The following is a 22,495-nucleotide window of genomic DNA, read 5'->3' on the forward strand; positions in this document are numbered from 1 at the left end:
TGGTTAGCATGGGGTGGGGGGACCAAGGCCATGGCCGTGGTTCTCAGGTGCAACACTCAAGGTTGACAGGGATCTGAGCTGTGAATTAACACTGGGGCTTCTCAGGCACCCCTGCCACAAGACCCCCCCAAGTCAGTACCCCATCATCCATGAGATGCAGACCTGGCCCTGGCTGCACAGGGACCCAGTCTTAGTGGTCTTGTCTAGTCTAGAACAGTCCATTCTTGGGTAATATGTTAGCTTCCTGTGGCTGCTTTAGTGGGTTACCACAGATGGGATGGCAGAAAACAAAAAAAAGCAGAAGTGATTGTCTCATAGATCTAAAGGCCAGAAATATAAGTGTCAGCCAGGGCTGCACCCCTCTGGACCTCTCTCTCCAGGACTTTCTGCTCCTCTCTGGCATCCAGCTCACAGTGGCTGCACTGGCATTTCTGGGCAAGTGGCCATGTCACAATGGTCCCTCCCTTCACCACACATCACCTGCTCTTCCGTGTCTCTTTTGCAGGAAGATTTGGGATGGCACCCAGCATCCTCTGAATAATCTGGAATCAACTCCTCCTCTCCGGGCTGTCACAGGTCTCACATCCTTCGCCCTCTAAGGTAACAGTCACAGGCTGTGGGGATAGGGACATGGACGTTGCTTGACGGGGAGAACTAACTCAATATAAAGGGTCTGAAGTTCCTGAAAATGCATATTGTGGGGGAAAAAAGCGTGGCTTCAAAATAATTTGCACCAAAATAATTGTATATCTTACTTGCTGGTTCATTCCCCCAGATAGGCTAAGGATTCACACCAGGTTTCCAAGTGGTTGGCAGGGACTCACTTGATCAACACTGCTTCCCAACGGCTATGTTACGCAGGAAGCTGGAGTTGGGAGCCAGGCCTGTGATCAGATGTAGGATCTGATGTGGGACACATGTGTCCTGACGTCTTCACCTCTACAGATGTGTATAATTCAGGGAGAACCATGTAAGGCTTTGATACGTGTTGACATCGGACAATGGAACGTGTATAAATGGATTACCACCCGGCCATCAAGAAGATAAAGTTTGTGTTTGAATAACAAGGTGGGAGACGCTGGAAGACTTGCTGTTAGATGAAATAAGCCAGGCAGAGGAAAACAAATGGCACATGATCTTGCTCACATGGAGTCTTGAAAGACAGATGATCCCATAGACATAGAACTAGAACGGTGGTTCTCAGAGGCTAGGAGTGAGGGGCAAGGAGGGGACAGGGAAAAGCTGGTCCTTGGGTAAACTTACATGCTAACACCTTTTTCCATGAACATTTGCTGGAAACCATCATACTTAGTGAAATCAAGCCAGCCACAAGGACAAACATCGTATGTTCTCCCTGATCTGTGATGACTAATACATGGAGAACAAACACCATCATCTCTGTGTGTGACATTAGCAAACCCACAACTGACTGATGTATGCAGCGTGCGTTTGCACTCCTGAGTAAATCTTTGTTAAAAGGTAAAATTAAATTAAATACAGATGGAATCCTATTACTCAGGAGTGCAAACGCACTTGTCCTTGTGGCTGGCTTGATTTCACTAAGTATGATGGTTTCCAGCGGGGTCTATACTTCATTCTTCTTGATGGCCAAGTGGTATTCCATGGTCTATAAGCACTACTTTTCCTCTGTCCAGTCATGAGTTGGTGGGCATCTGGGCTGGTTCCATATTTTAGCGATTGTGAATTGTACTGCTGCAAACGGGGGCTTGCGGGTAACTGTCATATGCAGATTTCATTTGGTTTGGATCTATTCCCGGGAGTGGGATGGCTGGGCCATACAGTACATCTGTGTTTGGGTAGCTAAGGAATCTTCATGCTGACCTCCACAGGGGTTGCACTAGTCCACACTCCCACCAACAGTGGGGTGCCTTCCCCCACCACATCCTTGCCGGCACTTACTGCTTTCTGATTTTGGTAGATGGCCAGTCTCACTGGGGTTTGGTGGGATCTCGGTGTGGATTTTAATTGCATATCCCTGTTACCTAGAGAACCTGAGCATTTTTCTCATGCGTCTATCAGCCACTTGAATATTGTCTTTTGAAAAATGCCTGCTTGATGTCCCTTGCCCATTTCTCACCTGGATTGTTGCTTTGCTGTTACGTTTCTGCAATTCTTTGTAAATCTTGGATGTCTGTTAGTCCTCTATCTGTTGCATAGCTTGTGAATATTTTCTCCCATTCTGTTGCTGCCTCTTCACTTTATTGACAATTTCCTTTGCGGTGCAGAAGCTTCTTCACTTGATATCATCTCATTTGTTGATTTCCTACTTTAATTACCTGTACTTTTGGGGTCTTTTCTAAGAGGTTTTGGCTGTGCTTTTGTCTTGCAGAGTGTTCCCTATGTTTTCCTTTGGTGATTTGATGGTGTCAGGTCATGGGTTTAGAGCTGATTTTTGTGTGCTGTGTAAGGTGGGGATCTTGTTTGTTTCTTCCGCATGCACACATCCAGTTGTCCCAGCGCCATTGCTTGAAGAGACTGTCCTTTCCCACCGGATTCATTTTGGTTCACTTGTCAAACATAAGTTAGTAGTAGATGTTTGGGTTCGTTCCTGGGATTTTCACTCTGTTCCATTGCTTCCTGTCTGTTCTATGCCAGTCCCAGGCTGTTTTGATTACAGCTGCCCTGAAGTTCATCTTGAGGTATTGCGATGCCTCCCGCTTGGTTCTTATTGTTGAAGATTGCTTTAGCTATTCAGGGTCTCTTGTGTTTCCGTGTGAATTTTAGCATCATTTTTCTTTTCTTTTAATATATATTCATTTTTATTGGAAAGACGGATGTACAGAGAGAAGGGGAGATACAGAAAGATCCTCCATCCACTGGTTCACTCACCAAATGGCTGCAATCCCACTTGGGTGCAGGATCCCAAGGACTTGGGCCACCTCCATTGCTTCCCCAGGCCACAATCAGGGAACTGGGTGAGAAGTGGAGCAGCTGGGACATGAACCAGCACCCATATGGGATGACAGAGCTTGAAGGTGGGGGATTAGCCAGTTGACTTATTGCCCCCATTTTTTCTAGATCTGGGATGTTATGGGTATTTTGTCGCATTAAATCTGTAAATTACTCTTGGTAGTATGGATATTTTGGTGATATTGATTTTACCAATCCATGAGCATGTCATGTCTTTCCATGTTTTGGTGTCATCTTCTATTTCTTTCTTTCATGAAAACCTTGTATTCTGTGGAATATTACAGACTGAAGTAGGTCTATATAGGTATTGAGATGTAGAGACATGCTTGGGACAATGATATAGAAAAATATATAGTGTGATTCTGTTCAGATAAAAAAAATAGGAATAAATGAAGCTGTACACAAGGCAGGCCATGTCTGGAGGCTTGAGGAGGGCAGGGCTGAAGACTCAGCATGTCAATGCTACAACTGCTTTGGAGCTCACAGATGCTGACTGTCCACAGAGAGTGCCCTGGCTACTACACATGGGCAGACCCGCCAAGGACCTAACCAGGGGAGCCCTGCAGCCTCTTGGCCTCCAGTCAGGGCAGGTTCCCTGGTGATCTGATGAACAAATAACCCTAGCTGATAGAACTTAAAGCTCAGCTCCTCCCAAGAGCATCCCAGAGTGATACACAGGGCTTCTTTTTCCCCAGGAAGTCCACCCAGATGCCGTGGACTTGCATCCATGGTGCCATCTTGGATGAAAGCCCCCTGCAGCCAGGGGCAGCTGGTCCTTTCCCACAAACCTCCCTCATTGATTGCACATGAGCATGTACACAGAGATGCACAAATGTGTATGTACACTCAGAGAGAAACACACACACCCCATAGTGAAAAGCCATGTGACCCAGGCCTCCATCACAGGTAGATAAAATCAAGGGAATGAATAAGATTTCTTTGCCAAATTGCGCAGAGCCTAAGGCCAGGATGGAAAGATTTGAAGCCTAGCAAATTAACATGCAAGTGCCATTTCAGCTTATTAGAGTAAGCTGAAAATCAATGCCTTTGTGAGAGGCAAGGCATAGCGCGGGCTCCTCTGGGTCCTTCCATCTGCCCAGCTTTTGTCACAACTCCAAGATTTCCCCTCCCCGGACACTTCCTGATAGGCCCTCTATGCATACAACTGCAGTCGGTGGCTTCCAGGTCTGAATTCAGAGCCAACCTAGGCTTCCAGTGTCCATGGTTCAGATTTCATTGGCCACGGTTACAGTTTGGAAGATGTTAGAGTAGAGTAAGAGATGCTAGAGTAAAAGTTGACAAAGGGACACCTCCACGGGCTTAGCTGTCATTGCCCCTGGGGAGCAGGACTGGGAGAGCAGGGACTTGACTTTCTCTCCTGCTCTGTGCCCATCGAATATTCATGAGGCGTGGGTGTTGCTTTCGCAACTTAAAAATTTATAGAAAGACGAATGCTGTCCCAGTAGAGCGAGCCAGTTTGCTCTCATTTTGCTGTACCTCGATGTCTGCCATTTGGAGGATCACGAACTGCCAGAGCAGGAAGGGGATATCAAAGCTCGTGTGACCTTCTTCAGTCCTGGTCTGGCAGAGCCCAGAGACAAGGCTGTGAGGCAGGCGTTCATTGCAAGCTAATGCCTGCTAGAGTCTGAAAGCTTTGGTCTTCTCCGAAATTCTTGTTATTTTAATGTATGTGTTTATTTACAAGGGAGAGGAAGAAAAGAGATAAGTGAAACCTCCATTCACTGGTTCAGTCCCCAAAAGCTAAGAATTCGATTCACAAGTACAACCCCTGAGCTACTATTACCTGCTGTCCCTCCGAGTGCACGTTGGCAGGAAGTTGGGGTCTGAAGCAGAGCTGGGAATCAAAACCAGACACTTCAGTGTGAGATGCTGGCATCCTCACTGGCATCTTAACCAGTAGGTCAAATGCTGCCCCCCTGCTCCCCGCAAAACCCATGTTAAAACTGAATTCCAAATGCGACCGTGTTGACAGGTAGGGCCTAATGAGAGTATCAAGGTCTGAATTCATACCATAAAAGGGTTCAGGAGTGGATTTCCTGCCCTGCTATGTGAAGCCCAGCAGCCCTGCCTTCTGGAAAATGCTTCAAGCAAGACACCATGTTGGAAGCAAAGACCAGGTCCTTGGCAGACATCAGATCTGCTAGTGTCTTGATTTTGAACTTTTCAGCCACCAGAATGTAAGACAAAGGTGGTTCTGCACAGATGAGCCAGTGTGTGACACTTTGCTGTAACTGTACCGAGCAAAGCCACAGAACTAGAGCTGACTGTCCTCCCTTTCCCGATGCCCAGACATGGCTTGCAGTTCCCACTGCCTCTCTGCTGAGCCCTGGCGAGTGGGGGGACGCAATCCCAGCATGCCTTGCTCCTTAGGGCAGCAACAGCTCAGAGCATGATGTGCCTGTCAACCACCTGGCAGCCACCCAGGACTCTGCCATCATCCAGAGACACCTCACTCTCTCCAGGACAGCGGTCCATCCCAGATTATTTTGCTTTACAAATAACACTGCAGGCTGGGGAAGTTACAGAGGAGCATCTGCTTTGGCTCATGGTCGGGGACTGTACCTGGTGAGGGTCGTCTTTTGGACAGCACCCTGTGATGAGATGAGGGAGCAGGTGCTTGCATCATGAACCAATCAATCTCTCTCTCTCTCTCTCTCTCTCTCTCTCTCTCTTTCTCTTTCTCTTTCTCTCATTGTAAATCCAGCAGGACTCATCCATGAGGGCTTCACCCTGATGATGTGACCTAATCTTGATCTTCTTCCAGGGGCCCCACCTCTCAACTGCACAGTGAGTAGGCTTCACTTTCCACCTACTTCACACTTCACAGTGGAGACTCAGCTCCAGCCTGGATGCTGAAGGTGTGTCCTGAGAAAGCAGCAGAGTGGTTAGGCCCTGCCACCCATGTAACCAAGCCGGAAGAAGTTCCTGTCTCCCGGCTTCGATCTGGCCGACCCTGGCCTTTGCAGCCATCTGGGCAGTGAACCAGTGGATGGAAGATTGGTGCTTTTCTCTTTCTCTCTCCTCTACTGGTGACTCTGAGACTCTATATAGAAAAGAAATGCCTTCACCCAGACATCTCCAATAATGTTTGACCAAACTTCCAACTCTCATAAAATTAACCACCACAATAGGCATCCAACCATTGACCAATTGGCACACTCCAAGATGCTTTGTTTTGGCTCCACCTGATTTAATTTCACCTGCACAATAATGCCGTGAGAAACATAGAACGGACCCATGTTGCACATGATTAACTGAGGCTTATCCTACGTCTGCATTATATAAGCTTGAGCTGTTCTCCCCTCATCCTCAACTTCCCCCTCTGTTAAATGGGCTTAGCAGCAGCATCTACCCATCAGGTTGCTGTGAGGATACAATGAGACAACACAGGTGTGTAGTTGTGCACAATGCCTTGTAGTGGTTGTAAATATTCAATAAGGCACAGATACTGTTGCTTCTTCTGTAGTAGAGGAGGCCTAGACCCCATTTGGACAAAGTTTCCCAACATGTGAACGTAACAGGTGCAAAAACTATGTACAGAGCACACTCTTTCCCTCTGCTGCCCTCCCCCAGCCAGCTGAGTAGGGGCTCCTTAATTAAAAAGCTGCCCATCCCACCACCTGGCAGTGTATTTGCATTTCCTGGCCTGAGTCACGGTGTTGCCACAGTTGGCACTCTGCTGAGGAGATCTGAGAAACATTAGCTCTCTCTGAAGCCCACGCTCCAGACCCACCGAGAAGCCCACCTCACCATCTGTTGTGAGCTGCAAAGCAAGCAGGCAACCACACAGCCACAAGGCAGGCGTCACTGAGAGATGCATTTAGAATGGGCTTTGAGGCCCAAGGCTGAGCCTCCCAGCTCCACTCCAGGCGGGTTCCCCAGGGGACACACACTCTGGGACAGGCCCCTGGGCTGCTTCTTAGAACCAGAACAGACAGACTTTGTCAGGGTCACGGTCAGCAGTGGCCACTCTCACCCTCTAGGACAGCAGGATGCTTTTAAGCTCAAGGCACCTGTTTGCATCTGCTTGTAAAGTCACCTGGAGGAGTGGGCAATCCTGGCCATCCAATAGGACAGAAGGCGCTGTCCTCCCTAGGATGCCGCACACAAAGACCACCCCATTCAAATGTGAGGACTGAGGTCACTCTGACACCCACATGCACACTGTCAGGACCAGCCAACTGTAATACTGCTTTCTCAGCTTCTGAGTCACAGACAAGGGCTGTGAGATGGGATAGCTGATGGACAAGGGCAGAGCTAGTTCGCCATCTGCTCTGAACCCTCCTGGCCTGAAGGTTAGGAAAAGCCCCACGCTGGGGGAAGGGTACAGAGCAGGGGTGAGGGGTGTGGCTGAGCCTTCACCACAGGACAGAGCAAAGCATACAGGAAAACGGGGTTTGACAACAGGGAAGACTTGGGTGCTGTTTGCTGGTTGGAAACCTGGGAAACCAATATACAGTATGGGTTGGAGTGGTACAGATTTGGGCCTGAAAGGAAGCCTGATTCTTGGGGAAGCAGAAGAGGAACCCCAACATCTCAGGGCCCCAAGTCAGTAGCTGACATGAGGGATTAAAGACACTGCCACCATCAGAGAAATATGATGTGCCACAAAGAGAAGGCAGCCAGCTTTCCTGGGCATCCTGGATAAGAGCTGGGACTGGCCGGGTTCCTATAGCCATGCAGTTCACAGCAGACGGACACAGGGCCGCACCTCGCCTGCCACCTGCAGCCCATCGCAGAAGTAGCCTTGGGGCTGGGGAGGAAGGAGGAAGGCCGGAGTGGGTGATGACTAAGTGAGCACTAGAACCCAAAAGATGAGCTAGAAGAACACGGACTGGGAGAAAGGAAGCTGCCTGCCTCCTTCCAGCAGGTGCCTGGAGTCAGAAAACGCACTCAGTTCTGGGAACCAAGAACATCACCCTTTTCCCATGGCCATTAAAATTCCATATCCGTTCCACAGACAAACACCCATAACAAATGCGTGACTCTTTGCAACAAGAGAGTTTTCTGGATGGCGTGTCGAGAGCTGGGTTTTGCACAAGGCAAGGAGAGTCTATTTTAGAATTCGTCGAAGGAAGACGGGCCCGTCTTGCTGAGAATTTTATGTGCTGGAACAAGCAGTGCTGCCTGTACAAAACTCTTAGCTCACACGGTGTCTCGTCACAGAAGATGTTAAGTCCCTCCTCCCCACCATCACCACCAACTAAACCTTCTGTTGTATCTCCCTCTGGCTCCTCCAGAAGCCGATTCTGCGATCAGAGTTTGAGAACAGGTGGTCTGTCTGGGAGCAAGCACCGTAGCAGAGGGGGACACGAGTTGATGTCCGTGAGCTCAGGAGCACCCCACCACATTGCACAGGGGCTGTGGAGCCCACCCTCCTCATGCAGGCAAGGCAACAGGGTTTATCTACGCATTTTCAAATTTTTTAAAATTTGTTTTCATTTTATACTTCCTGTTTATGGTCTGGAAAGGCAGTGGCTCTGATCCTTGGGCCCCTGCACAGATGTAGAAGACCTGGAAGACGCTCCTGGCTTCAGATCAGCTCAGCTCTGGCCATTGTGGCTGTTTGGGGACTGAACCAGCAGGTGAAAGACACTCTCTCTTTCTCTCTCCCTCTTTCTCTCCCTCTCTCCCTCTTTCTCTCTATCTCTCCCTCCCTCCCTCCCTGTCTTCTTTCTGTAACTACGTTTTGATGATGATAATAATAATAATAAAATCCTAAAATGTATTTTCATTGTATTTGAAAGGCAAAGAGACAGGGACAGAAAAAGGTGTTTCGTCTGCTGGTTCACTTCCCCAAATGCCTGCAAGATGCAAGCTGGACCAGGCAGACCTTTTTCTGAGTCCCCCACCCCGCAAGAACCTGAGCTGTCCCTTGCTGCCTCCCAGGGTGCCACCCTCCCAGGAAGCTGGCTCCGAAGCAGAGGAGCTGGGACTATAGTCAGCCTCTGGGACAGGGGTGTGGCGCCCCATGGGGCAGCCTCACCTCTGCACCACACACCTCCCTCCGACCCGTCATTGACCCAGGGCTCCTCCGGGGCCATGAGCCTCTGCACTCTGACGCCTGCGCTGCATCTGGGTGGAGCGCAGTAGCTGGTCTGAGCACCTCAGAAGCCTGGCAGAGAAAAGCCAGCCCAGGTTGCCCTTGGGGAACCCCAAGGAGGCACAGAGGGTCACTGCCAGACTCTGCTCCTGGGGTATGTGTGGATGTCAGCACAGTCCCTGCAGCTCGTCCTGCTCCGTCTCCTGATTCATGAGCTAAGTAACTAGAATGGCCCAACTAATCAGAAACAGAACTGGGGAAGAATGAAACACCTAATTTCCCACCTGGTGCAGGAAATCCTGCTGACATCCCAGGAAGATCCCACACTCAATTAGAATGATCCCAAATCTCCCTGTATATTTTTATTTATTCATTTGAGACGCAGAGTTACAGAGTGAGGAAGAGGAGGGCAGAAAATCTTCCATCCCCTGGTTCACTCCCCAAATAGCCACAATAGCCAGGCCTGGGCCAGGCTGAAGCCAGGAGCTTCTTCCAGGTCCCCCATAAGGATGCAGGGGCCCAAGCATTTGAGCCATCCCCTACTGCTTTCCCAGGCACATTAGTAGGGAGCTGGATTGGAAGTAGAGCAGCTGGGACTTGAACCAGCCCCCGTGTGCGATGCCAGTGTTGCAGGCGGAGGCTTTATCTACTATGCCACAAGTCCAGCCTAATCTCTCTCCCTTCAAAACCCATCTCTCTCATAGAAAACAGCTCAGTTGCTGAGGCAGGTGCCTCTGCCTGTAACCCACACCAAAACCCACTTTTTTCCCCATGGAAGCAAAATACACTCCTCCCCCACATGCCCACAACCTAATAACCCTCAGAGGCTGCAGATAGATCACGTCACTGGCAAGGGGGCTTTGTAGGTGTGCTTGCAGCTGAGGGTTTCGGGGGAGCTTATCCCGGCTTTGCCGCCCGAGCCCAGCATTAATGACAGAGCTCCTTACAAGAGGAAGAGGAGGAAGCGGGCAGTGAACAAAAGACATAGCTTGTGATCCATTCATGGACAGGGAAGAGGGTGGCAAGGTCCCCCCACAGAGCCTTGAGGACTCTAAACGTGGGGTGCCAGATGTGATGGGGGGGGCAGCAGGACCAGTGGCAGGCTGTGGAGCAGCTACTGGCAGAGCCACAAGACACGGGACTGGCCTGAGTGAGGGGCAGGCCACAGGTGTGGGTGATGACACAGTAAAGAAAGGGCTAACTACAGGTCACCCCAACTGTCAGTCCAGTACCAGGAACCCCAAGAATCACAGCGAGTCCCACTGAGCTAAGTAAGATGCATTCCCAGTATGACCCAGCATCTGCACCCACAGGTTCCGTTACACAGTTGTGGCCCGTGGGGAAGGTGTCTGGTCCAGCATGGGGCATGCAGGGTCTAAGTCCCTACAACTCCAGCTTCCAGTTTCCTGCTCAAGTAGACCCTGGGACGCAGCGTTGCTAGCTCAGGTGATTAGGTCCCTGCCGCCCACAGCGCAGGCGTGGGGAAGGCTGCCAGCTCCTCTCTTCAGTCCAGCTCCACCTGGTGTGGGGGGCATTTCAAGAGTAAACAGCAGGAAGAACCCCCTTTCTCTCCCAAAATAATGATAAACACAAAGAAAAACAATATTTATCCTTTTACTTGTGATGCATGATGCATTCTGATATTTTCCATTCTGGTCAAGTCTGTTTCAGAAAAAACAAAGTTGGCTACAACCCATTAACACGATTTAATGTAGCCTAGGTTTCCATGGTAACTCCACCATCATCCATACTCAGATACCTCTAAAATCTATGGCTGGAAGCCAGGGAGGAGGCAAGGCAAGATTCAGAAGGGAAGATGTGTGGTGCGAGGATCATTGCCGGGCTCCCAGAACCCAGGATGTGTGCTCTGACGCTCATCAGCTGCAGGGGAAGCCCCTGCTGGCTCTGCTCTCAGAGCTGTGTGCAAGTCCAAGACAAAGATGCCAGCGTCGCATGAGGACGAAGGCCCAGAGACATGAAGTGGCAACTTAAGAGAGCTGTGAGCCATGTGTGGATGCGACTCACATACCTGCACATGCCACCTGACCACCAGCTAGCTACAACCACTTCCATCTGCACTGGAGAGGCAGCCAGCGAGCCGTGGCACAGAATCCTCGAAGCCACGAGTTAGAGCCCCGTTACCATTCTTGGACACTCCCTGGCAAAGCCTAAATCCTTTCTGATTCCTGCGAGCTACTTGCCTGTACTCCGCTGGTGAAGCCTCTCCAAGCAGGGCTTGGAGTGGAGGGGTGGGCGCTGGCTGTCACACAGCTGACACAGCCAGGGAGGCAGCTGAACCGCCCCTCAATGGCAAAGGAGCACAGCGCACCACAGCTTCAGTCACAGCTGACAGCATGATCAGTTACATCAACTTTCCAAACTGCAACCTGTTGCTGGGGTTGACAGGTTAGGTTGGCTGCACCTGCCCGGGCAGTGCCCCGCCTGTGGGTGTAGTGAAGACAACCACCCAGGCATTTGCTGGAAGGTGTACAGCTGAAAGCAGCCTGGACGTCAGCATACTCACTGCCTTGTCCCCGCTGCGTCTGTCTCAGATAGATGGAGCACTCCCCTTCACCCGCCAAGCACATCCTGTGTCAGCAACACGGATGGGTGTCAGCTATGCTGGCGTTAGCTGCAGTGGAGATACCGAAGAGCGTTCACCTAGGGCCCACTGCGTGCAGGCCGAGGTCGGAGTCCCTGCCATAAAGGCAGATGGCTACAACCAAAGAAGACTGTGGGAAATGCAGGTAGCTCACTGACCCCGAGAGGGGCGAGCACTTGGCCAAGCAGTTAAGACACCCGCCTTCCACATCAGACACTTGGGGTTTAAACTTGCCTCAGGCACCTGACTCCAGCAGACTGTGGGAGGCAGCCTCCATGGCTCGAGAAATGAGGTTCCTGCCTAATTTGGGAGACCCAGATCGAGTTGCTGGATACTGGCTCTGGCTGCTCTCCAGTACCAGCCATTGCAGGCCTTGGAGGAATGAGCCAACTGATGGGAGTTAAAAAAAAGTACTGTGCATGCAGTGTGATCTGTTTCTCCATGTTATAGGGGATGGGCTGTTTCACAGACACCTGTTGGGCCCTGAATGAGCCTCAGGGCCTAGGATCTGGTTCTTGGTGCCTCCAGGGTGGACACAGAGCTGCTGTGTGTGGACTGTTTGCCAGCTCAGTGAGCAGAGGAATGATTGAGAGGCGTAAAAGGCTACACACTTCCGAAATCATCTATTCAAATGTTTAATAAAGTTCCTAAAAGCTGGCTTTCTTGAAACAAAAGTGAAGCAATTTGGAAACACGGAAGATGAGGGTCTTTCAGCCGGGCTTCAGGACTCACTGCCGACCCATAGATGGAGTTTGCAGACTCCCAGCCAGGATCCCCACCAAGGTGTCATTGTGGTTCTGTACACGGCACCCTCTGCATTCGCCTGAGACGCGTGTTCACTTGGCATAGTTACACGGCTGCACCGTTGAGATGTCTCTCATCTCCAGTTCTCTCTCACTGCATACATTCACTCCCCAAGTACACCCCTGTGGATATTCTGTGCCCTTGGCTTTTTTGAAAACTTTAGTTATCTCCCTCCTTCCCCCAGATACAGGAAGAAAAACAGAATGTGTAAACAATGGTCTCACCCACTTTCCTCTAGCCCTTGACCCTTGGCACCCTAATCAACTATGTAAAAATCATCAAATATAAAGTTTTTTTAAAAAGAAATGACGACTCAATTTTGGAATGGTCTCAAGAGGGTATGATTAGCTGTTGTATGCTTTCCACGCTAGGGATGATCTGCAGGCCAGCAAATAGATGGACCAAGGCCAAGGTCTTGCCTGGCCGCACGTCTGGTTAAGACGGGACCTCTGGTCCCTGATAGGCCAGAGCTGCAGATGAAAGATGACTATGATTCCACAAGACACGCGATTGTGTGTTTGCTAAAGATGTGAGAGCAAAAGCAATTAAAACGGCATTAGTTGTGCTTTTGTGTCGACTTATGCTCTTAAAACTAATTATTTGTTCATTAAGGCTCCCGGCCTTCATCTGAAGCTTTGTCACACGGAAATAGCTGATGAACTCGCCTGCTGTGTATGAAATGGGATGCCTCGCGGAAGTAAACCCTGCTGCACGACGAGGAACAGCCTTGGTCGTCAAGACCAACCCCGCTCACTACTGTGACCTGTGAACTTTTGAGAATAGAAATGAAGACACACCTCACAGGTGGCTTATCTGTTTTTGGTGATGCGAAAATTAACCAGAAGCCTTTGTTTTCCTGACATTGGCATGAATTTTCTTGATATTGTTTCCAATTATACATCAAAACTCCTAATTAGTCGCAGTCATTTATTTCCTCTCTCACCTAAGAGCCTACTAAAATGAAAACTAAAAGGGCTGCCTAAGAGATAAATACACATTGACAAAGACGAGAGAAGGGGTGTCTGTGAATTCCCCGCGAGCAAGCAGGCAAGCGAGCGGCTGTCGGGACACAGGCGAACCATTACCCTGTAGTCGCACGGAGGAGATGCCACAGGCTTGGCGGCAGCTGCGGAAGCAGAGAAGGTGTCTGCCCTTCAGAGCCTGGGGCTGGGACTCAGAAACTGCAGACACAAACGGTGACGAGATGTGGGGCCGGAAGCCGGTAATGAGTCAGTCATCCGTTGAGAAAAGCCGAACCCATCTTGGACTAAGACTCCCAGCAGCCCAGGGAACTGTGGAAGGAATGCCAATGTCGGGAAACCAGACAGCCTCCATATGCATTACCCCAAAACTTTAGTCACTCGGCACTGCAAGTCTTTATCCTCCCTGGTGTCTTAGGAATTTGAGAGCCACTTTGCTGGACGGTCCTGCCTCAGGGTCAAGAGTTCTGCAGGGCCCGGCGGCGTGGCCTAGCAGCTAAAGTCCTCGCCTTGAAAGCCCCGGGATCCCAAATGGGCACCGGTTCTAATCCCCAACTGCTCCGCTTCCCATCCAGCTCCCTGCTTGTGGCCTGGGAAGGCAGTTGAGGACGGCCCAAAGCATTGGGACACTGCACCCGCATGGGAGACCTAGAAGAGGTTCCAGGTTCCCGGCATCGGATCGGCACGCATCGGCCCGTTGCGGCTCACTTGGGGAGTGAATCATCGGACGGAAGATCTTCCTCTCTGTCTCTCCTCCTCTCTGTATATCTGGCTGTAATAAAATGAATAAATCTTAAAAAAAAAAAAAAAGAGTTCTGCAGGCAGGATGTCACCCAGAACAGTTGTCACCATCACCTGCAGGCTTGACTAGGTGGGGCTGGAGGGGCCTGAATCTGGGATGGCCCACTCACGAAGCTGTTGGTGAACACTTCAGTGCCTCTGTGCAGGCACGGCAGCTGGCTCCCCCAGGGACAGACAAGGAAGAAACTGGACCGCGTTTTGTGGGTAAATCCAGAAAGTCACACATGGTCTCCCTGGTCGTGGTCTCTTTAGCAGGATCAAGGCACTGACCCCAGTGCCTGCTCACACAACGTGGAATGAAACTCCACCTGTTAGCAGGAAACATAGCAGATATGTGAGGGTGCATTTTACAACCACCACATCCCGGAGTCAACTGTCCCCACCAGCACTGGCCCCAGCCAGGAGTGCTGTGAGAGAGAGCCATTCCTAAGGCAGGCTTAGCTAAGGTTGTGAGCCTGGAGGCACTCGCTGGAGGGCCTGCCAGTCTCGATGCGAGCTTTTAGGCAAATCTAGTGCCTGTTGCCACGTGCGCTACTTCCCAACCATGCAGTCCTGGCTTCCCCAGCCTCCCACAGCCTAAGAGCCGAAGACGGAAGTGACTCCTCTTTTCCCAGGCTCAGGCCTAGGGGGCGACGGCAAACAGTCCTGTCACGTTTGGTCATCTCAGGCATTTCTCTTGCCCAGCGGCTCCTCTGCACACACGAGCCCAGGGACATTCCTCAAAATGTTCTGCTCAAATAAGCGTGTGACAAAACAGCTTGTCACTTTGCCTCTTTCTTGCCAAAATGAGCCCCGGATGTCAACATTCAGTCCTTTACTCATTTAGAAGCAATCTGATAATGTAAGTGCTGGTTTAATTTTCCAGGGGGAAGAGGGGCCCGCACTGGGGAGACTCCCTCAAGCCCCGGTAGGAGGCGTAATTATCTTCTGCAGACTCAGCCCCTGGTGGGCCCTTAATTAATTGTAAAGTACAGACGAGGGCTGTTCAAGGCACAAGGCTGTTCAGTGTACAAGGTTAATTCCTGGTCTCGTTTGCACAGCCCAACCCCGGGGCTGGCAGGACATTTTCACTGGGCGCAATCACCCCTGAAGTGGTGACTCTTCTGGCTTGTTCCTTCTGTCAAGTGCAGGAGTTGAGAGAGACATCTAGAAAGTTCCTCTGTGGAGGGCCATGGACAGCATCCAGGGAAATTAGTCCTGTCCAAGACTCCACAGTCTCTGTCTTAAAATGACTCATGACATACTTCTTTTTTGGAAGATTTATTTATTTTTATTGGAAAGGCAGATATACAGAGGGGAGGAGAGACAGAGAGGAAGATCTTCCGTCCAGTGGTTCACTCCCCAAGCACCCACAACGGCTGGGGCTGAGCCAATCCAAACCCAGGAGCCAGGAGCATCTTCTAGGTCCCCCACATAAGTGCAGGGTCCCAAGGCTTTGGGCCGTCCTTTACTGCTTTCCCAGGCCACAGGCAGGGAGCTGGTTGGGAAGTGGAGCAGTTGGGGTACAAACCGGCGCCCATATGGGATCCCAGTGCATGCAAGGCAAGGACTTCAGCCACTAGGCTATTGGACCAGGCCTGACTCGTGCTATACTTCTGAACATGCGAGCAGGACCACGGGGATGCAGTCACACACCCACGCGCATACACACAGGGCTGCAGAAAGCTCAAAGAAAATGTGAATTATCTTTTCATTCAATTTTTCTTTTTTTAAAAAAAAAAGATTTATTTTTATTGGAAGGGCAGATACACAGAGAGGAGGAGAGACAGAGAGGAAGACCTTCTGTTTGATGGTTCACTCCTCAAGTGGCCACAATGGCTGGAGCTGAGCCAATCCGAAGCCAGGAGCCAGCGTTTCTTCCGAGTTTCCCATGTGGATGCAGGGTCCCAAGGCTTTGGGCCGTCCCTGACTGCTTTCCCAGGCCACAAGCAGGGAGTTGGATGGGAAGCGGGGCTGCTGGGACACAAACCGGTGCCCATATGGGATCCTGGCGCATTCAATGTGAGGACTTTAGCTGCTAGGCTACTGCGCCGGGCCCCTGCTAACTTTTTAAAGCCCTCTCAGACATATGCATCACACACACACATGAATGCATGCACTGCTACAGTTTGCACCTCCACCCCACACACCCCTTACCCTCTGCCAGTGACCAGTACATTCCCGTTCTCCAGCTTCTCTCTCTCCTTCCTTCTCCGTCTCCCTCCCTCCCTCTCCTCCACATCGTGACTTAACACAGCAGTGACAACATTGAACGGGGTCACACTTGATCAGTACACAGTGCTAGGCACCTGCTAAGAAACCCCCCATCCTTTTACAGCCCCGTGAGGCAGCCCAAGGGAGACAGAGAAGGAAACTGATCAGCCTTGGGTCACTCAGCCTCCCCCCACCCCCAACTCTCCTGTTGTCAGACGCGGGAAGGACCTCCCCCTTGTTGCTGGCGGTCTGCGCCCAGTGCGTCCTCACTCACCTGCCACCGTTGGATGTCTTTCCTCCAGAAAGGAGTGTAGCCAGCGAGATTCTTTTGACATATTTCCTGAAGACGTTGCTTCTAGAGCTCGTGCCTGATAAAAATGATATGTTTATTTGGGACCGCCAAGAGCTTGCTGAAATGAGGAATTTATCTGCATAGCTTTTGTTATTAAAGTGATTCTTCTTGTTTATTTCCTTCTAAGCTACTGATTCCATCTATAATACATGAGTCTCAGGTAATAGAAATTTTTCATGCAAGTAAATATTTTAATAACAACATGATGGTCTTGATTCAAAGCATTATGGCAGAGTGAAAACCACTGCCCGGGGAGGCAAGGGGCGACACTTCCAGTCCCGCCCTGCACCCGTGACCTTGGATGCAATCCTGCCCTCTCTGCGCCTTGGAGTCCTCCCCTGTGAAGTGTGGTGCTGACCACGTGCCTTCCAGACTCACAGGGGCCGCTGTAACTGTTGGACAAGGTGACAGCTCCAGAGGCTGTTCAAGAAGAGCTGCGGGCATTCCTCCCTGTGGGCAGGGTCAGCTGGAGCGCAGCTGTCACGGGTCACGGGGATGGACAGAACTGCAATGGCATATGTGAGCTAGCGTCTCTCTCTCACAAAGACAGGTGTGATCCTCCAAGGGTGACTAAGCCCACTCCATTCACCCTTTCAGGGGCCCTGGTGGCCGCTCGGCACAGCCGTCCTCAGCGTGGAGCGTCCATCTCTGCCTGCAAGGTGCTGCTGCTGTTGCTCCGTCTCAATGAGCATAGGATGAGATCAAGGTGGGTTATCTTAAGGCACTAACCTAGAAATGGCATGGGACACTTCCAGTCGCACCCCATTGGCTCCCATGTAATCCCACGGCTGGCGTGTCTGCCCCAGTCACAAGGAAGGCTGCAAATGTCGTTTCTAGCCTGGTGTCTGGGTGCACAGCACTTGGAATGAGAATGGACTGAGGAGCCTGGGCCTTTGGGGAGAACTGGGAGTTGGGGTGTTGGCCAGAGGTGCCGAAGGGTCCGCCCACATGATCTTAGAAGATGCTGACGGCCAGTTAGGTGCACAGCAGGCCTACTCTCACGCACCTGCTACATAGCCTCACGTGCTGTGTGCACACCTTCAGTCATCACAGACGGCTCAGCTCAGCTTGCAATGAGAATGCAACACAGTCCTCCCTCTGGCCCCAGGACACGGGTGATGGAGAGACAAGTTGGAGGCAGATGGATGGATTCACACCTGTCCCTAACTGCCAACCCTACAAAGGAGGTGAGTGACCTTGTGGCATAGCATCGGAAGCCACAGCGTGTGGCGCCAACAACTCCTATGAGTGCTGATTCAATTCCTGGCTGCTCCCCTTCCCATCCAGCTCCCTGCTGGTGACCTGGGAAGGTAATAGAGGATGGCCTACATGCTTGGGCACCTGCACACATGTGGGAGACCTGGAAGAAACTCCTGGCTACTCGCTTTGGACCAGTGCAGCTCAGGCCATTGTGGCCATTTGGGGAGTGAACTAGCATTTAAAAAATTTTCTCTCCCTCTCTCTTTCACTCTCACTCTTACTTGATATTTCAAATAAATAAATCTTTAAGGGTGGGGTAGGGGAGGGAATGGGGAATGCAGATGGAATTCCACAGCAAGGAGAGCTCTGAACAGGCTGGTCTGGGAGAGTCCAACAGGACGACACACCTGTCAGTAGTGGTGCTGGTTTCCACAGCTCTGTCAGGCTGGTGGCCATCACTGCCTCCCCCTGCTCCTCCAGACTTCTGTCCAAGGAGCATGCGTTCTAACACCCCAGTGGATGCCTGAGACCACAGACAGCATCAAACCTTGTCATGTAAGCCCTTTTCTGTCTTGGCTAACTGCTGACACACACACTGTGACTGTAGCTTTTGCATTTTGGTGTGTGAAAGCAAAATTGACATGAATCTTTTTTTTTTCCTTTCCAACAATTTTTTTGTAACAAAAGTTCATTCTTACCGAGGTTTTGAGCCATTCTCCTCTGTTCTCTTGGGCCATAAGCAGGGAGCTAAATGAGAAGTGGAGCAGCAGGACCAGAACTGGTACCCATATGAGATCCTGGCATTCGCAAGAAGGGAATTAGCCAATTCAGACATCACACTGGGCCCCGTTTGCTTTTTATGTTTTTGGAATGATGTAGAGATGCTGGGCTTGGATTATGCCATATCAGGGTGCCAGTCCCTGCTGCTTTGATATGGGGAAATCTAGTACCATCCACCTACATAATGTCTTGTTAAAATGCATTTACCAAGAAGGTGTCAGACGAGCTGCTTTGGACTAGCACCGTAGAGTAGGACCCATATGTTCACTTCCTGAGATGTTCTTGGTGATGTGTAAAAATATATACCAGGCACTTCCAGTTCTAGGCAGCAGGTGCTGCACTCAGCAGCTTCCACCCTAGCACCGTTCCTACTCGGATCATGGCTGTTCTTCCCAGCTGCTCTCCACACCAGTGCAGCTCCTAGCCCACCCAGTGTTCACGCATCACACAGAACAGCTCTTCAAGAAACCAAGGTCTCACACTGTCCTCTCCAACACAGGGCCTTTACATATGCCCTTTCCTATCTGGAATCCTCTTTGTTGTTGTTGTTGTTAAAGATTTATCGATGCATTTGAACGGCAGAGTTACACCAAGAGGGGAAAGGGACAGAGCTTCCAGTTGCTGGCTCACTCCCCAAAGGGCCACAGTGGCCAGGGCTGAGCCAGACCAAAGCCAAGAGTTTCTTCTAGATCTCCCATTTGGGTGGCAGGCCATCTTCTGCTGATTTCTTCAGGCCGTGAGCAGGCACCTGGATCAGAGGCAGAGCAGGCAGGACACACACCGGAGCCCACAGGAGATGCCAGTGTTGTGGGTGGCAGCTTTGCTGCTGTGCCACAACGCCAGGTCCCAGAGTCCTCTCTGCCTCCCTTCACCTTCCTGCTCACCCTCTGTTAAAAGGCTTCTTTCTCTCCGTGCACACCATTTACTCTGTTGTGTCAATAAGGGGACTGTGGAAAGGGATGCAGTGCCATTTATAATGACCTGACACAAGAAAATGGATGCATGCAGCACCTCTGGGTGTCTAAATCCCCCCGCCATGGTCTAGCAGAGATGCCACAGACATGATAGTTCAGACACAAGAGACATACACTCCACTCATGTTCCTGGAGACTCAGGTCAAGATCAAGGATCTGTCTGAGCAGAGACTTCCTGCCACATCACATGGTGCGAGGTGTCTACGGCCAGAAAATAAACCCACTCCTGAGATGATAACCCTAATACGTTCATGAGAACATAGCCCTCATGACATAATCAACCTCCCCAAATTGTTGCGCTGGGGATTAATTTTCCAGCACATGAACTTTTGGGGGACATAATCAACCCTTAGTGCTGGAAACTTTAGGACACAGTCACCTCTTATGGCCTGGCCACCCCTCACCTCTCTGATCTGATTGCCCATCCCGTCCTACTTCAGGTGCTCAATCCCAGTCCTGGCCTCCTCACCCACATGAGGTCCATAGCCACCCTAGGACCTCTGGCTGTCTGTTCCCACTGGTTTGCCCAAGAAGTCAGCTGGATCAAACTCCTCCCCTCTTTCATGCTGCTGCTCTAACTGCTGCTTCCCCAAGCTCATCCTGACTGGCCTTGCTGTGGATGTCATCCAGCTCACTTTCCAGACATCCCCAACAGTAGCATCATCACTGGTTCAACATCCTTGTTCACCAGCATGTCCTTCCAGCTGCATCCATATCTCTGGGAGGCAGCTCTGCAGAACCCAGGCTAACGGACTCGGCCCAGGGTTCTGGCCCATGCAGCTCCAGCTGTGCTGTCTGTCCCTGCCATGCTTGGGAAGTCAGCTAGCAGGAGAACCAGGATCAGAGGGCACACTTCAAGTGCTTGCTCTTACTGATGCCCACATGAACAAACGGGTCAGGGAGTAAGAGGAGCCCCATGGTCCCCTGAGATTGAAGGCCTTCCAGGTTGGGAAAAGGCTTGGAATCCACCCAGCTCAACTGCCCATTGTAGTAGAGAGGATTCTTCCCATTGCCCGTGGCCAAAACCCAACTCAAACCAGCATAGACCAAATAGCAAGTGTGAGGGAGAGCCTCTAACTGCAGGTTCTAGTTCAGCTGGCCTTACGCATCGCTGGATCCAATGGCTTCACAGGATGATGCTTCATTGTATCATCCCTAAATTCTCTACCTGGCTGACTCCCCATGCACCTGCAGGCTCTCACCTGCCCTTTCGTGCTCACATCTGGACACAGCTGAGGCAAGAGATAGCACATGTTTTTCAGGAGTTGCAACAAAAATCTCACAGGGCTCTCATTTGCCAGCTAAGGCCCCATGTTCAGGGGTCTGACCCAGTCACCAAGGCTTGGGCGTGAAATACTCAGATTGATGAGGCTGGGTAGCCTGCTCAGTGCCCGAGTCTAGGTATTTGGAATCGCCTAAAACCAGGTTCCCCTAGGCCCTGTGGAATAGTCAAAGAGTAGTATGTGTATGTGTGTATGGGTGCTGTGTTGTTCCCAAGGGTTCTATAGAGCTTTGAAGGAGGCATCGCATAACTGACTTTGACATGATGTTGGCCAAGATGTCCTCTGAGGAGCCTTAGGTTGTTCAGATGTGATGGGAAAGACAAGGAGGCCCCAGTGAGGACTACAAGGATAGACCAAGACCAACAGGGAGGAGCTGTCCCCACAGAGGGGCCAGGAGCCCAGCACAGAGAGCAGGCATTCAGCTCTTCCTGAGCCACATCTCCAAGCTCCAGCAGGATCTTTGTGGGAGTAGGGATTTCTTTTCCGCTTACCACCCAAGCTGAAAAGGAGTTTTGCTTCCCGCTTACTTGGTGTGTGGGTGTCACCTCCCTAACCACCACCTCTACCCGCCCCGTTGCTGAGGGACACGTTCCCCAGAGCTCAGAGAACGCAAGATCCCACACAGAGTTCATGCCATGCAGCCATGACCTGAGCATCACATCCACAATTAGCTCATGTGGCTCATTTTAAGCAGAAAATGAAGCATGAAATATGCAAAGATAATGAGCCCTTCACTGAAATTGCAGTAGCTGCTACAGGGTAACCGGTTTCAATTGCAGCTTGCAATTCCTAGGGAGGAAACCCATTAATAAGAACAATGTTGGAATCGTTATGTATGGACCCTGGAACTCACTTGATAATTAATGCAGTCAATAAACATGGTATTAATCCTCCCACAGTTTGTAGCTTAAACGAGGCTTTTATTGGAGAAATGGGCCCAGTTTCAGAGGGAAAGGAAATGGAGACCCTTGGCAATGGCACAGAGCCAACCCAGAGTCAGCGTGAATGTCTAGCCACGGAGGAAAGAGCCTGCCTTGTGGAGCCATGGAAGACCCTCAGACCACGCGGGGTCCCGACATAATCAGAGACTCAGTGTTGGGCACTGGCTCAGATGGCATGGCCAAGCATGTGCTAAGCTTCGGATAACTCTCCTTGGAAGTCATTAGTTCCTACTAAGTATTGGTCTTCCCAAGCCCACCTGTGAGCAATGGGTAGTAATGTCACACAGGCTTGCCGACCCCATTCTTTGTTTTTAATATATATTTTTATTATACTATTTATGTATCTGAGGTGAAGGGGGATACTGAGGGAGAATCCCCACCCAGTCTCCCACCCGCCCAAAGTCCCGGATGTGGAGCATGCTATGAGATACTTGCTCAAGTGGTCTTAATAGTCCTCCAGTTATGGATCGCTGCCAGTCTCGCCACTCCCAGCTCGATTAGGTCATTGAAGAATCCACTGATTGTCACAGTCCATCATAGAGTCTTCATTTGCCCAGTATTTCGCTGCCCAACATTTAGCTGAGGTGGTT

General features: G+C 50.7%; 1 long non-coding RNA gene across 1 annotated transcript; it reads left to right on the forward strand.

Annotated features, from left to right (window-relative positions):
* The first annotated feature begins 505 nt into the window (after positions 1–505).
* Positions 506–17,417, forward strand: LOC131482451 (uncharacterized). Its single transcript, XR_009247007.1, has 3 exons — positions 506–600; positions 5,660–5,739; positions 17,325–17,417. It is a non-coding gene; the product is annotated as an uncharacterized LOC131482451 (long non-coding RNA).
* Positions 17,418–22,495: the final 5,078 nt, after the last annotated feature.

Source organism: Ochotona princeps, chromosome 17 (genome assembly GCF_030435755.1).
Source record: "Ochotona princeps isolate mOchPri1 chromosome 17, mOchPri1.hap1, whole genome shotgun sequence".
Taxonomy (NCBI): Eukaryota; Metazoa; Chordata; class Mammalia; order Lagomorpha; family Ochotonidae; genus Ochotona; species Ochotona princeps.